General features: G+C 38.9%; 1 long non-coding RNA gene across 1 annotated transcript; it reads left to right on the top strand.

The window, feature by feature from the left end:
- Positions 1 to 3,893: 3,893 nt before the first annotated feature.
- On the top strand, positions 3,894 to 7,564 carry LOC149918654 (uncharacterized). The gene is made up of 3 exons (XR_016465624.1): positions 3,894 to 3,969; positions 4,751 to 4,811; positions 6,202 to 7,564. It is a non-coding gene; the product is annotated as an uncharacterized LOC149918654 (long non-coding RNA).
- Positions 7,565 to 16,426: the final 8,862 nt, after the last annotated feature.

The raw sequence follows: 16,426 nt of genomic DNA, 5'->3' as shown, positions 1-16,426 counted from the left end.
ATTCTGCTTGGTAGCTTTTCTGCTCCATCCCTTCTGTAAATGAGGTTTGCTACTATGCTATTGAGACCCTTCTAATGAGTTCCTTCCTAATCAGTATTGCTGCTAAAATTATACCGAAGAGTTAGCCACAAGAAACACAAACTGTACATTTAAAAAAGTCTAGCCATATAGCTATTGCTTCAGCCTAATATCACTGATCTCTGTTCTTCTGAGTACCAGAAAGACTGCTTCAGAATCTGTAGATGAGAAAGCCATGATTTCCTTATTCATGGAATATTTTTGCATAGGCTGAACAGAAGCTTATTTCAGGGGTACGTTTAAAAGCACTACAAAGCATCAACAACGCTAGATGAGAGCTGGGGCAGAGATATATCCCTCCAATGACAGCCAGAGGAGCAGACAGGTTCTTTGAATGTAGCTCTCATTAGTTTTGAATCTGTCTCCTAATTGATGACATTGGCTTGTGCTACAAAATGGCAGCAGCCAAATTGAGCAATGAAGGAGGAGGCAAATATGAGGAGTATAGGGAAAAGGAAATCAGAGATTGTATCTGTTGATTTTCCTCTAAATATGGAAATTCTTATACAATAGACCATCAAATGTAATTTCCTATGTCTTGGAGGACAAGCTGTACGTTTTCTAAAATAGTTCAAAAGGTTTACAAACTCTAGTTCAGGGTGTGGAAGTGGAAGGAGGGGGCCAGAGGTGCTGCGGAGAAGAAGAATGGAGTACAGGATATCCCTCTCCTAGCTCTTAAAAGAAACCCCGAGTTTAAGAGATTTTTATGTATTGTTAGGAACTGGCCTATTATCTTAACAGGACTGGCCCCAGTGCGGTTGATGACAAAGACATCTTTACATGGTAAAACTGAAAGAGATCCACAGTTTTGTACATGGACAGCAGAGCGATCGCTTGCCAGCTGCGCCTCTGGGAGAAAATATTTGACATCAGAGCTGTGGCACTCCCCTTGTGCTGTTCAGCATCATATGCAACACATAGGAAGAGCCAGCAGTATCATAATAACACTCTGTCCTTTGTTGTTCTTTGTCTTCTCTGCTTGAAACTCCAGGTGTACCTTGATCTGCTCCACTGTAACCTTGCCTCTGTCTCAGAATAATGTTCAAAGCTCACCTTCTCACTAGGACTGCATCCTACCCTTTGTTGACCAAGAGTGAATATAGCCAGTGCTGGCTCATTTATTTTGCTTTGTTGCTTCCAAATGCTTTTGTTGAAAGAATTCTTGATATTCTTGATATTCTGCCAGAATCTGCCACTCAGTTGCAAAACTCCTAAGAAACCACTGGGCAACTTTTAGACTCTGCTAGGTCAAAGAAGAAGCAAAAGAATTTCCAAAGTACTAAAATAACCTTTCTCCCAAAACGTGATGAGTTGTTCTTTTTCCCCATCTGCTAATACTTGCTGAGTGTGTGGTAATAGACTTGAACTGGTTATTCTTGCCTAATGTCACTAAGACATTACAGTGCTGAGAAAGTTGATGCAATTTTACAGCAAATAGTGTCAGCTAATAAGCAAAGGGCTGGCAGTGGTAGGCTCATTGATTCCTTCAAAAGAATGGTCTTGTGTCTGTGACTTCACTGTGTCATATCTCTGTGCTCAGCTTTGGAAATCCATTTATCTCACACAGCTTTCCAAGACTTGTGAATGAGGAGCAATCTGAAAGGTAGAGGAGAGTTTACAGAGACAGACTCACAGAACATGAGGGATTGAAGCTGACAGCCTGGAAGTTCAACAGCAGTGGTATTCTCCACCCTGATTTCAGGCTCAAATTGCTTTGTACATCTGTTAAAGGGCTGGAGCTAAACAAGCAAACAAAATCATATATGTACAAAGACCAGTGGGGACAGGAAATCTCCCATACTTATTATGGTAGATAAATAAATAGCTTGTAAAGTTTAGACAAATTACAAGCTGTCTGGGAAGGCAAGAAGCTGGGAAAGAAGATGATCAGGTATTCTTTTAAGTTTTAATAAGCTATTTTTCTCTGTTTGTAGGAAGATGGGAATAAGGAACTACTTACTACTTAACGTAAATAAACCACCAACTCAGACTATCCCTTGGATATTTTTCTGTTATTTCCAGTTGCTCTCAGGAGAAGTCATGTGAATTTGAACACATAATTTCTTTGTCATCAACAGCCTTGTGATGACTTGTGCAAGGTGAAAAGTTGGCTTTCTACCACCTGATGTAAAGGGAAAGGGAATAAAGAGTGAGATTTCCCTACCAGCTGGCTCCTCTGACTTACAGTGACTTCAGAGTTGCAGCAAGCACTTTGAAGGTGGCTGTGGAGTATTCTCAGGCTGAAGCGTGTTCCAAGTAATGATGCAAAGTTAGATTACTAGATTTGAATTTAACAGCAATGGTGCCTTCAGGTAAGGAGAAAACAGAATCACATCAGCTGGAGTGTGGGGAGGGTTCAATCTACTCATCAAGTCTTCCATCACAGGCAATGTACATCTCCTAGAGTTGTTTAAAAGCTAAGTCTAAATGAAGGAACAGAGCAATAAAAAGGCTGTGTATTTTATGTACTAGGTAATCTTGAGTAGTGTCACTATTTTGTGAAGACCTACTCTTTTGAGACTCAGAAACCTCATTCACTCTCAGCTTACACGTGATGTTGTAGAAAACTATCAATATGATTAGCGCTTGGCCAAGAACATTCTGTGAGACACTCCATGATCTGGTCTTAAAAATCTTTAAGGAGACATGTCCACAAGTCTAAATTCCTAACTTGGTGAGAATAATTAGGATCATATGATTTTATAGCTGGAAGTAGAAATATTTAGCATGAGAAATGATTTGGAAGAAACATTCCAGAATTCTAACCTCATCTTGAAATATGGAAAAAGAGAATTTCATTGCTGTAGACAAATCAGTTACATTTGATGGATGACAGGCCTTGGAAGAAAACATGAAAAAAGGAAAAACATAATGAAGAAATTTCACCTGAAAGAGGATGCACTATTTAAAGAGAAAAAAATTCTTTTCACAACACAGTGTTTTAAAATACATATTTTCGTGATATTCATTGGAAATACCTGGCAGCATTAGCAGATGAACACCTTATCAATGCAACACGACTTCATTCTATGATTTTACTAGCAATAGGACAAGGAGTAATAGTTTTCAACTAAAAGAGGGTAGGCTTAGATTCGATATTAGGAAGGAATTCTTTACTATGAGGGTAGTGAGGCACTGGTGCAGGTAGTCCTGAGAATCTGTGGATGCCTCCTTCCTGAAAGTGTTCAAGGCCAGGCTGCACGGGGCCTTGAGCAAACTGTTCTAATGGATGGTATCCCTGCCCACTGCACATGGCTAGAACTAGGTGATCTTCAGGGTTTCTTCCATCCTTAACAACTCTATGGTTCTATGATTCAAGGATTCCAAGACAGTTCATGGACACAAAGTGATTCCTATAGGATGGTAAAATGTTACTGTAAAAGAATTTCTGCAGCTCAGATGCTGAACTCTAGTGAATTCCTGATCGACCAGGGCAGGACACGTATTTGTTCCAGGTAGAGCAGTCTAGTTAAGAACAGAGACCACAAGGAGACCTAGGGGATGGAGAGCCTTGTTGAACTCATTTTAGCTGCTTACTTCAGGTCCTCCTGGACTAGAGAAGAACTAACATCATGTTCTCAAAAAGGGCCTGAAAGAAGGAGAAAACTTGCACTAAGAATAAACTCATGTAAAAAGTAAACCTGGACAGGAGGCAGAGAAAGGTAAAACCAGGGAATAGCTGAGGTGAGCTCACAGAACAGCTGCCTAATGATGAGCAAGCTGATTGTAACATACTTGAAGCTCTGACCCACAGGTGTCACCACTTATAAGAACAATTGTCAGCAGAAAAGTTGCAGTAGTCTGCTATGCTATGCCTATCAGGAAGCGTGCAGGCAGACTCTTAGCTGAGAACACTTGTAGAAGAATCTTAGAGTCCTGGCTGAGGAAAATGTAAGGAATGTCATTTACTATTGAAATCATCCATTAACCTTTTCTGTGCAAAAAAAGAATATGTCTGTGTAAATATAGAAGGTAAATGACTTCTGATGTATTGTGCAAGATGGAAAGAAAACCTAAAAATTCATTTTGTCTATCTTTACCTATGAAACTAATAGTTTTATATTTAAATTTATTATGAAGACAAAGAATGACATAGTCTTGGCATTATGGTATATTATATCACTTCCCTATGAAAAAAGTTTCATCCCCATTGCTTGTGTCTAAAGCCTGTAATGTCTTCAGCAAGTTTGTCAGGGGCCCCAGAAATATTTCATTCAACTGACACTTCTGCAGGCAAATTGGAATATTTTCTTCTTAGTAATTCATTGATGTGAGCCTTCATATATGCCCTGCAAACACAAAATTTAAATCTCTTCTCAATGAACAGATCAAATGTCAACAAGACAGATGCTTAGAAAGGTTTAATAGGTACTGGCAAGAGAGGAAGTAATTAGGAAATGAATAGTTACTCATGCTCATGAATGTGCTTGAACAAAAATCAGTTATACTCACTATTCTTTCACGAGAGCATTTTTAGAACGTTTATTCTTAGCAGATCAACAGTGTTTAGAAAGAAACGCATTGTATTTGTTCGTTTTTCTCCCAGGCTTTCACTTAACAATGGGTGACATGAAGGTTTTCCTGAGTTCAACATTTGCTTTCCAGATTTGTGAGATTCAGATAGCTCGGAGCCATGATGTAATCTTAGCCATTTCCCCCTATTCTCCATTAGGCTGTTTCAGAGCTGGAGGAGTATTGTGCTGTATTGATAACTCCCTTGAGAAGGCTTCAGTGTAAGTCCAGAGGGTGCGGTGATCTGGAATGTGGAGAGATGCAGAGATCTCCTTCATTAGCACATCATTAAGGGGAAAAGAGCACTGCGTGGGCCTGAATGGAAATGCTGCAAGATCTGATATCCTTGTAGACCACTGCAAGTACACTGATCTTGTTATCTCTATCAAAATAATAATAATAATAATTTTAAAAAGATAAGGCAAATTCTTCTTTTACTAGATGGATGAAGGTTGTTTTATGTTTACCACACACACACAGAAATTATAAAAAAAAATACATGCAGAAGATTCTAGGATTTGTGCTCATTTACCAACCTCAACCATTTGTCAGTAAAAGCTTGGTTGTGAAATAGCAGCATGAATGAGTTACTCTTTTTTGGGGTGCTGAAGGGTGGTCCAAGTCTAATTTACATCTGCTTCAAGCTCTTGGCTTCTCCTCAATTCCACTTTTATTTTGATAGGGTTCAAGTTTAGATTACTTTTCATTGGTCAGGCATTTTGGCAGGCCATTTCAGCAGCACCGCTCGATGCTCCATATTGATATGGCACACAATTGTAGTTCAGTTTGCCTTTGTTCTTGGACATACCGAGTGGAATTAATTTGCAATGACGTTGTTATCTTGATGGAAGTTGTTAAGTATAATCTCTCTGTCTAATAGAGAAAAACAGAAAGTATTAAGGGACTGCTGATCTCATTTGCAAATGTAAGGTAGGTAGGATTCTTCTCTATTTCCTATAGAGGGAGCCTCAGGGACCGTGTTGGACTCACACTGAGGCACTTTCTTTACCTGCAGTTAGATTAAATACATTCCCACCTTGAATGCTATTTTGAACCACCCTCCCAAATCCCATCTGGGGCATGAAGCTGTTTATTAAAGGCTCATTAAAACACCCTATCTTCTTTGCTGATGAAACAAAATGAGAAAGGTCATCTGATAGTTACTTTAGATAGGTCAAGGGTCACAAGATAGGATAAAGTATAATCAACTTATATCAGCATTCTCATGCCTAGCCTGCTATTTCCAAGTGTATTGCAAAAGACTGGAGTTTTCATAATCAGGTCACAGATGACTTAAATCAGCTACAAAGGTTAACGCTCACAGCAGCTCTTGTTCACAGTGCGTATGGATTCACAGATTATTTTCTCTGCTGTTACTGTAACAAAATGGTATTGTGATGTACACCATGTTACCGTGGGTCATCTATCATTGCTAGACTTCTTATCTCACCCGTGGTACTGATGGACTTAGGAACCCAGACTCTTTTATTATGAAGATGCGATACTTCTAAGCTTACATTGCTCTTTCTGCAATAAAACTTTACCTGATTTTAACACAATTTTGTAAAGTAGCCGTGACATATAATTGTCATAATGATTGTTTTGTTTCAGAAGGCACCTCCTCTTGCTGTCAGCCTTTTGGAGACGCATTCATCCACCCTTTGACTCATGTAGTTGATGAAGAAACTTGTCTTAAGTGCAATTCCCTGAGGATTTGTTAGCTAATGGAGCAAAGGAAGAGGAGGAGAAGCACAACACAGCTGAAAGTATTTACAGAAGTCTTGTTTGTTGGCTTACAAGAGAAAGTTTTTCCTGGACAATATTTATGTATCAAGACTATAGCTACTCTGATTATATGCTCCCTATAGCATTCATAATTATAGGCAAATTAACTTCTTTGATGGTTCTACCACAAACTGATGTTATTTACATGCATGACAACTTGATAAGGAAAGTAAAAGTCTCATAATTGCATCTCCATTGAACTTAGATTTTGATTTACAGCTAATTGCACCAAGTTATCATGCATGAGTGCTACTACTTACAGCACATACTTGTAACAACTTCACACGCTCCATGGAGCAAAGGGAGAGCTAAGACAGCTGGTTACCTTCTGCTGTTCCATCAGGGTTGATGGGACAATTCCCCAGCCTGCTTGATACCCCTTAGTCACATAGACAGAACCAGACCTCAGCACTGCAGTCAGCATACCTGTGTGACAAAGATTACGTGGACATGGTAGACAAGGCTTTAGGAAAAATGAGCAAGGGAATAGGTCAATATGGAGGAAGCTGTAGAGATGGCATGGGCAAATGGGAAGGGGCAGTACTATTTCAGAACTTTCTAGAAGTAAAATAGAATCTGGGATGAGAATAAGGTCCTTTCTCTTACTTTCCTAGGTCTTTCCAAGCTCTAGGGTCACCTCCTCCATCCTCTCTCCATGGACACTTATGCCTCCTCCCATTGACACACTTAATGTCCCAATCCATTAGCCATTAAACCCACCATCTCTCCAGGGGAGAAATCTCTGTTCTCCCTGCTAACCCCAGCATATCCTCTTCTGTTGATGCCACCAAGAGAAATGGAAACTAGGAGGAAGGCAGTCAGACCATGACCTGGGGTGCACCTTATTGCAAGAGCAGAAAGTTGAAGTAACAACAAGGACAAAGGGGAATAGTAAGCAGGAATTTCTGCTTCTGCTCCTGTCATAGGTAAGGATTAGATTACTGCTTCCCTGTTCTGGAGTAGTTATCCCCTACCCACTTAACATAGGGTATTACTTTGCAACAGAAGCACAAGAGATGTTTGAAATACTTCAGTACAAGTGGTAAGAAGTGGAGATAATAGAAAACACTGCAAAACACTGAGGGATTTGCAAAGTTACATAGCTTAGTGGGCTCTGCAGATGTTAACCAAGCCTTTCACACTTCAGAGATGCACTTTTGTTTCTGGTAGACAATCACAGCAGCCTGTAGTCTTCAGAATAATCCATATGAGCAGCCCTGAAGCTCCAAGTATGTGTTTTTCTCTCCCAAGTCATTTAAATGCTCAGCACTTGGTGTGACAGTCTCCTGAAAAGGTGAAAGATATTGGTCACTGAAAATGAACCTCTAAAAACAAAAGCAAAACATTACATACAACTAGATTTGTTTAACTTAATTCTTTTTAATTTAAAATATATATATATATTTTTTTAAATCATAGAATCATAGAATGGCTCAGGTTGGAAGGGACCTTAAGGATCATCAAGCTCCAACCCCACTGCCGCATGCATGGCCACCAGTCTCCATATCTAATACTAGATCATACTTTCGCTCTGAGTTGGATCTACACTGTGACACTGTTCTTTTCACCATGAAGATTTTCATTTGTTCTTTTGTTACTTGTGACCACATCGTTTGTATATATTGAAAATACACATAACTATAGGAGATGACTGGAGTGGCAGGGCTGGCTTGTTAGCAGACAGAGGAAACAGTCTGCCACCCCCTGCTCTTTATTTGCCTTGGTGCCATGCTGTTCTGGTCACAAGGCTGTAGAAGTGTTCCTTCCTGCAGGATGTTTGAAAGGATGTCTCCATTTGGATGCACTGTAGCACTCCAAAGGCAAGCTCGGCAGCTAATAACATTATAGTAAATGTTCCCACATTCATTTCCATTCCTGAGAAAAACACAAGTTTTTGTGTTTCTTTAGAAAAAAAGTAAATGGCAAATCTCCTCAGCTGCAGTTCTTGCTTGTAATTCTACTTGTCATTGTGAGTAAGATTATTTTAATTCCTAGTGACATTCTTTCTTCCTGAAATGGAGACAGTTTACACTCCTCCCTCTCCAAATGTTCCCTCAGGAACTCTTTGTACTTTCCCTTAACTGTTCACTACATTCACTGGAGTCTAGTTGCAAAAAAAAAACGGCAATTTTGCATCTGGATTTCCAATCAGTCACAAATTCATGGCTGCTTTCCCAGACTGAGAGCAATTATATGAAGCCTGTTAAACCCATTACCAAAATCTCTGGAAACATCAGTTTGATCAGACAAGATTCTGTTCTTAGAATTTCTCAGCCTAAACTTTCAGAATTAAACTGTTAATTTTTTGTTAGTATTTAAGGAGAAATCACTTCCAAGCTCACCTGCTACCTCTTTCCCTTTCCTCATTAATATTACAGTCCATTTTATTTTATTTTATTGCTCTTTCCTTATGTCTCATTTCCACTTGATCTGTGAACACACTGATTTGACTCAAGGTGTCAGGCAACCCAGCAGGGACAATTGTTAGCCTCCAGCCTTCACAGACCCATAAAACTCACAGAGCTGCTGCTTTGCATTAGCTGCTTCACTGGAAATGACAAAGTGCCTTTTGTCCTTCATGCTTGTTAACGAGATCAGCACAAAACTGCATAGTTTGGTTAACACAGTTCTGTAATGTGGGCAAAAATAATAGTTTATAGACTTACATCTCCATATTAAGCTGACCTGTTCTTAAATAACTTTTGGAAAATAACCAAAACATTTCATGTTCTTCATGTTATTCATGTTAATCCTCATTCTTCTCTGAATAGATTTGTGCTTCCCTGATTCACTTTCAGTTTTTTTACTTGGGATGCAGTATACTTGAGACAAGAACGTGTACTAAAGGATTTGGCACTCCTGTAGGTGCAGAGCTAAAATAACAGTTAAATTCTGGATAACCTAACTGCCTTCATTGTTTTTCGGTGTGTTTTGTTTTGTTTTGTTTTTAGAAGAATGTAATAATGCTTTCCCTTTCTATTCACAGGTCTACTTCTGTTAAATAATCTTCAGGGAAAGCTTCAATCAAGTGACATTCTTCTGAGTGCATTATAGAAAACAGAAGAAACTGACTCCTCTTTAAATATATCCCAAATAGAAGAAGGTGGCGTTTGTGTAATGCCATATTCTGGTTCTCTCTATTAAACCATCTCTGGGGATCTACTGGTAAGGTTTGAAAATTCTAAGTAGTTTCAAAATCCATGTCAATCAACCTGCTGTCAAACAAAATTGTTTACCAAGCGTTACCAAGACTTTCTTCTCTGTCTTGACAGTCTAAAGCATGGGATCATACTGTCTGTTTCTGCATTCATTTTTTTCCACCTTACAGATTAGCAGCTTGCCTAAACTAAGTGGACATAGGCATAGTGACATCTTCTTGAGCATTGTCAGTTTTGTCACAAGAGGCAATAAGCATCTCTTTCTCAAGTTCTCACCAGACAATACTTTTCTGTAGGGCTGGCAATAGCAATTTTTAGCATGTTTAGATTTCCCAAGTTAAAATCTAGTTAATTACTGATCCCATTTGCACAACACCTGTTACATATCAGCAATCCAGTATTTTCAACATCAGGCCTATAAGTTCTGTTGTAACTTCTATGGTACTACTTGTCCGTAAAAACCTACAAAAATCTGTTTTCTATTCATAGCACTGCAACCAACTCTCTGGGAATGAGTTTAAGCAAACCATTTTAAATAATGCTCTCAGTAACACTTCCCTGCCTATAAAAGAGTGACTGTGATGAAGATCTCTTGCCAAAGCAAAGGAAGAAGTGCAAAGAGCAGTGAGGTATTTTTACAGTGATAAAGAAAACATGAAGAAAGATATCTAGGTTCCCAGTTGTGTAGTATGGCCTGATTTTTTTCTTTCATCCACACAGTTATAAAAAATGGGAAAATTTTTATTGGGATTTATTGTGATAAGGATCACAAAGGCAGCATAAAGATAGGGCTGAATATTTTGGTGCTAGTAATTTAACATAAACTCAAAAATATGCATCAGTTAAGCACAAGCATATCATGAAACATGTCTGCCTATAGTGTTTCTAAGACCATTCTAAGACTTAATATGGCCTAAAGGTGGTATAATACTAATTTACTTAGTAAAGAAGTGCCAAATCTCAAACCAACAAAGTAGATCTGGCTTGACAAACTGGTTAATCTGGTCCAGCTCTGCCTACTTTCTTTCCCAAAGCTCCCACAGCAAAAGGAGGGGACTGCACAGCAGTGCCAGACAATCTGGTATGGTAGATGCAGCCAGTCTTGGCCACCAGCCTCACTCCATCAAGATCACTTTCCATCTTCCCATCAAAGTATGACAACTGGGAGCAGGCTCAGAGAAATAGTAGCCTTCTCCTGGCTTTTCTCCTAGGATCTTCTGGGAGGCAGTCAAAGGGCCAACAAATCCAAGAAATATTCAAATGTTTTCAGAGCTGCATTAATATAAAATCAAATCTCAAAGACACTGCAATGCCAAGAGGAGATGAGGTGAATGACCATGCTGAGTTTGTGCACTCTGCTCTATGAAGGCTAGGTACTAATGACTTAGTATATCTACTTTATTATCAAGGTTTGTCTTACATTTCAGTTTTAATTACATTACAGTTTAGACCCGAGAAGTAATAAGACAAAATTTCAGCGTTCTGTGCAGAAATGCTACAAAGTGTGCCGCAAAGATGCAAACTTGCACCAGAAAATGTTCAAGTTTCTAAATGCAAGGAGGAGAGAAACGCATCAAAGTACATAAAAATGGGGTGAACGTAACCCTTGAAGCATGTCCCAACCATTCAAGCAGTTAAAAAAAAAAAAAAAAAAAGTTATTTCTATAAGAATTTCTACTTTAAACGGTATTTGTTTGCCTCCCTATGTATTTTCCACTGATGTGGGAGAAATATGCAGAAAATGAACAGTAGCCGACTTTGTGGTTTTAAGAAATCATTTGAGGCTGTAATGTTCAGTGTGATGACATCTCCCTATGTAGGCAGTGTTGAGATATATAGCTAGAGTCAGCTTTTGTGCTCATCCAGTCCCTGTTCAGCTTTTCTACTGGCTCACAAAGCATCTTTCATGCCACTATTAAACAGTGCACTCTGTAGATTAGTGTCATTGTGCCTGGACTCCTCCATTCACAATCTGGCACTGTCATCACCCCATTTTACTATCTCACATACTCGGGGGCTTCCAGCAAAACCAGCAAGAGGCTGAAAAAAAGAAAAGAGAGAAGTTTTCACTATTCATTATTTCATACGTCTTTTCTTAAATGGCAGCATTCAGAGCCTTTTGAAATGCTGAGATCCCCAGATGTGGTCTTCTTTCATAGATTACATTTCCCTTGGAGCAATGAGCATACAGCAGCTGTCCTCTTTCCATCAGCAAATATTGTACCAGACTTGCTGGATGGAGACTTTTCTCACTGATGCAGTGCTGTGAGAAAATAAACTGTGGCACTGTGGATACTCCCATCCAGGGTACTAAAGAGCAAGCAGCTGAGGATTACAGCTTTGTTCACACTACTGTAAGAACAGTTGGTTTTGATGGTCCTTGTGGTCTCATGAGTAAAAATTATGGCTGCTTCTCCCTTCCCTACTTATCCTATAATCCACCAAGCAGATGTGTTAAGCAACTCAGAGAAAACTGCTTTGTAAAATGTGACATTTTGATCATGCAACAGTCTGCAATGAGGAAAGTAGCATTTGTACAGTCTCCAGCACTTTAATTTTAAGATCTTTAGTCTTGCTAGTACATAGATTTGTTACATTAGGTGCCATAATGCACATGGAATGGGAACACAGGCATCCATTTTTCCTTGCCTTCCCAAATTCATTTTGCATGATCCCCACATATACTAGACAAAAACACATGCCTGTCATTCGAGGCAGTGTAGGGAGTATTCCCCCAAAGGGAGACAGCTGCATCCTCTGAGGAGATATGGAAACAGAGGGAGTAGGTGTCAGGAGCAATTTCTCAGCCAAAATGCTTCTTAAGGCTCCTGCTGAGGCAGGGAAGCTGTGCACCACTTCCAGCACAGCAGGTACCACACCATGCTCTGCTGACTCAGGGCTGAGGATCATCTCCAGCAGCTTCTCACTTGGCTGATGCAATCACACTGTACTTCCAAATCAGTTCGCCTTTCATTTTGGAGGTACTTGCAACTTAGTGTATGCTACAGGATCCTTTAGTAATTTTATTGCAGATTGTGAAATGCTGTATATTGGGCAATGATAAATACACCTGAAACCTCATTGTCTTATTGTTTTCAGAACTGAAGTGTGTCTGCAAGCATATTTGAATCACACTTGAAATACGAGGTTTTTCAACAACCTGTTTTAGATAGGGTTAATTTACATCTCAGGAAAATCACCTATTTAAGTATTTTCTTCTCTGCTGACTCATTCTTAAGTGTGCTTATAGTCCCACGTCATCTACATTTATACAAGCAAAGAGACTTTGACAGCAATTCCTTTATCATAATGCAATCATCATAAATATGGCCATTTTCAGTCACTGTGTTCTCAAAAAAAAAAAAAAAACATTCTTTCAGAAAACTGATAGGAAAGGAATAGAATCACAGAATCACTCAGGTTGGAAAAGACCTTAAAGATCATCAGGTCCAACCACGACCTAATCATACTACCCTAACTCTAACAACCCTCATGTCCCTGAGCACCACATCCAAATGGTTTTTTGGAAGTGGCATACAGATGTTCTGTGTCATCAAAATGTCTTGAGAAGTTACATTTGTTCTCCAGCTGGGCCCTCTGATTTCTTTTCCTTCTCTCTCTCTCCTATCTTTCCCTGCTTCCACTTATGCAGATTAGTCAAAGAATACAGACAGGCCTTGAGTTTTTCTTTTAAGGAACACTTAAAGATACGGATAACTACAATGTTTAAATAGGGTAGATGTGTGAAGTGAAGGATCAGGCTGTCTTTTAGGGTCCTAATCTGTTTTCTTTCACTGTAATATATTCTCCACTCATGGTATCTGCTGGAGTCCTGGCACCTGCATACGTTTATTTTGTGGGACAGCCTCAGAGTCCTTCTGTTCTACCTGAGAGCTTCAGTTGTGCTTGACTCTTGGTGCTGTAATAACACTCCTGCAACGATATCCTTATTTTAGGTGTCATTTCAGTGTGTCACTTACATTTCTCCTTAAATTATGGGTTATTTGTCATTCAGAATGCTTCTTTTTCATCATCACTAAAGTAGCACTGGTGTAAGTGGGATTTTCTCCAGTCATTCATTTTGAGGGCACAGAGGAAAATATAGATAGCATCTGAAGAAATAAGGGCCACTCCTTAACCCAATGGATAATTTAAGTCAGGATATAGATTCCAATCTCAGTTATTCTTCACATAGATAATTTAAAAGGAGAACTTTATGAAATGGACCATCAGAATTATCGCCACCATATTGCCAGTACAGGCTACTAAGCAAACATGCATTCTGTACAGTCAGTCCAGAACATAATAAAGAAAAATGTATTCTTGCCTCAAACTTACTATTGATCCAAACACACAACATTAGCCTTAATTATGTAATTACTATAATTCCTATATAGGATATTTTCTAGATCTATAGGTTAGCTAGACATTCAGATGCCATACTTTGGTTACATCCCCAAATTGCTAAGTTTAATCCTATCAGAAATGGAGAAAAAATGGGAGAAGGCATTTGCCACAAAATGATAGGAGTAAACTTAACAAATGTACAGGGAAAAAATGAAGGGAGGCAACAGAGAGTGCTAGTGCTGGTAGGTGTCAGTTCTTTATTCTAATCAGAGACTTGGCCTTTGGCCAGATAGTGCCTTTGTAAGTTCAATTGGTCAATCTAAGAACACCTTCTTTAAAAAGGAAGTTTTTGGCATCAAAATTTTGTTACCAACTACCTCTGCAGTGGGGGCAGCATCACCAATGACCTGGTGACCTGTGTACTGAGGGACGGGTACCACCCCTCCCCACTCACCTTGCACTTGGCTGCATGCCTGTTCTCAGAGGGTCTATAAGTAATTTAATCAAGCTCAATATTCCCTGTGTAGCATAACATATTCCTCTTCAGTGAGGACTGTTTGTGTCTCACTCCACGCTTCTCAATTTTCTTGGTGCCAGATTTACTCAAAAAACTGTCAGTGAGCCTATCATGGGGGAAGTTACTTTCTTATTCTTCCCATAAAATTCAGCCAGTAAAGAAACACTTGCAATAGTCTTTCTTTTTCTTTTTTCATTTTCTTTGTGTTTTTTTTCTGCACAAATTCATTTCACTTGCAATTAAAAATATAGAATGTATGAATTGAGATAAGTATACAGGAACCTGCAATAAAAATATGTAAGCAGCATAGTTATGTTAAAGCAAGATAGATTTGTCTGTGCACACCTGTAAAATAAAGCTGCAAGTGAGTGTGAATTCTTTAAAAGTCATTTTAGTGATAAATTCTATGGCCACCTCAGTAACATATTATTCCCAAAGGAAAAATGATTAGAGAATAAATAAATATACAGTAGATTTCTTTCTCATCCACAGCAAGCATACTCATGCACAGGCACACACCCTGTTTTCCTGCTTCCAAAAATTTGATGTTCTTGAGAAAAAAAAGTTATTTTATCCACAAGATATCCACTGGCATGATACATGCTTGGTATGTTTGTTGACCTTCCTACTGGAAGACACGCAGTTCTCCAAGCTGCCTGTTCATACATCAGTTCTGACATTCCTTCCAAGTACATGTATAATTTCTCCATATGTATGCAAGCCACTCACTGACAAGGCTAGTTTGGAAATAAGCTATCTCAGATAGTATGCCTCAGAGCTATGCCTCTAGTTTATTTGGATATGAATGGAGGGGCTGAGGAAAAATGGAAGAATTTCTATCATTGAAGGTAGAAATATGGCATTTTTTCACATAAAACAAACATCTGAGTTGACCTTAATAATGCATTTACGTCCATTAAAATTAAAATTAAATTCATCCAATTCATTTGCTTAGAAAATAGAATAAATGAAAAATATTTACCCTTAATTTTGTCAAATAGCATCACTGCATTTTTTTCATGTGGAAATGACATTTTGACATTAAATTAAGACACCTATTTTGTAATGGGCATTTACCCATGCTCTAGCTGTTTAATTTCCTTCAAATTCAGAAGATATCTAGTTAGTATTGTTAGTGGAGCTGGAGAGCTGTTGAGCTGACTGTAGGGTGAGCTGGACCACCAAGCTCCACCACCTGAAATGACTTAGGGCTCAGTTCATCTAGCTAAACATAGGCACCCAGTGCCAACACCTATGGTGGTGCAAAAAGCAAAATAATCTCATTAATGCCCCAGGTAACATTTCCTTTGAGAACATCTAATACTCCAGCAGTATAAAGCAACATTAAGTCTGAGTCAAGCAATTTTCCTTAAAATCTGCCACAAGGTTTTGAATTTTATTTTGTATTTTAAATGCATTTGTATGATCCATCATAGCTTGCTAAAAACTGGTATCTCCTGAGCCTTTCCTCAAAGCTATCACAGAGTAGACATTTGTAAAGATACTACTTATACTATCATGCTTCTGCTGTGATAAGATGCTGTCTTCAATTGGTAGCTTGAAATCTAGTAGTATAGTACAGGTGTTTTTAGAACATCCCAAAAAGCACCTGGCTCAGTTCACAGTGAAATCCATTTAAAACTGTAAATTATTTTATAGGCATCAAACAGCTTTCAGTCTGGAAAAAAAAAGATAATTTTGTCAAATGAAAGCGTAATCAAATCAAAATCACAGTTGCTTCAAGCTCATAGAAGAAAGCATTGTCTTACTGGAGGGAAGAAGGCAATGTTGGCCTCCCCAGGAATCTGGACCAGTAAAGAAGACTGGATATGCAACAGTCCTGTAGCCAGGGGCTAATTTCTTTGCAGAAAGTACACAAGCATTGATTAAATGTATGTGCCTGGAGCTAGTGCCTCATCTGCTGCCAAGCCCCCAGCACCTGCAACCCATTGTGCCACATTTCCTCAGTCCCAACAAGGCCTAAGCTGATTCAAAAATAGGCACTGAGGCCTGTAATTTTTTCATAATA

Source organism: Phasianus colchicus, chromosome 3, assembly GCF_987193195.1.
Source record: "Phasianus colchicus chromosome 3, bPhaCol1.hap1.1, whole genome shotgun sequence".
Lineage (NCBI taxonomy): Eukaryota > Metazoa > Chordata > Aves > Galliformes > Phasianidae > Phasianus > Phasianus colchicus.
Note: the sequence above shows the minus strand (reverse complement) of the source record. Positions and strands in the feature narration are given on the sequence as shown.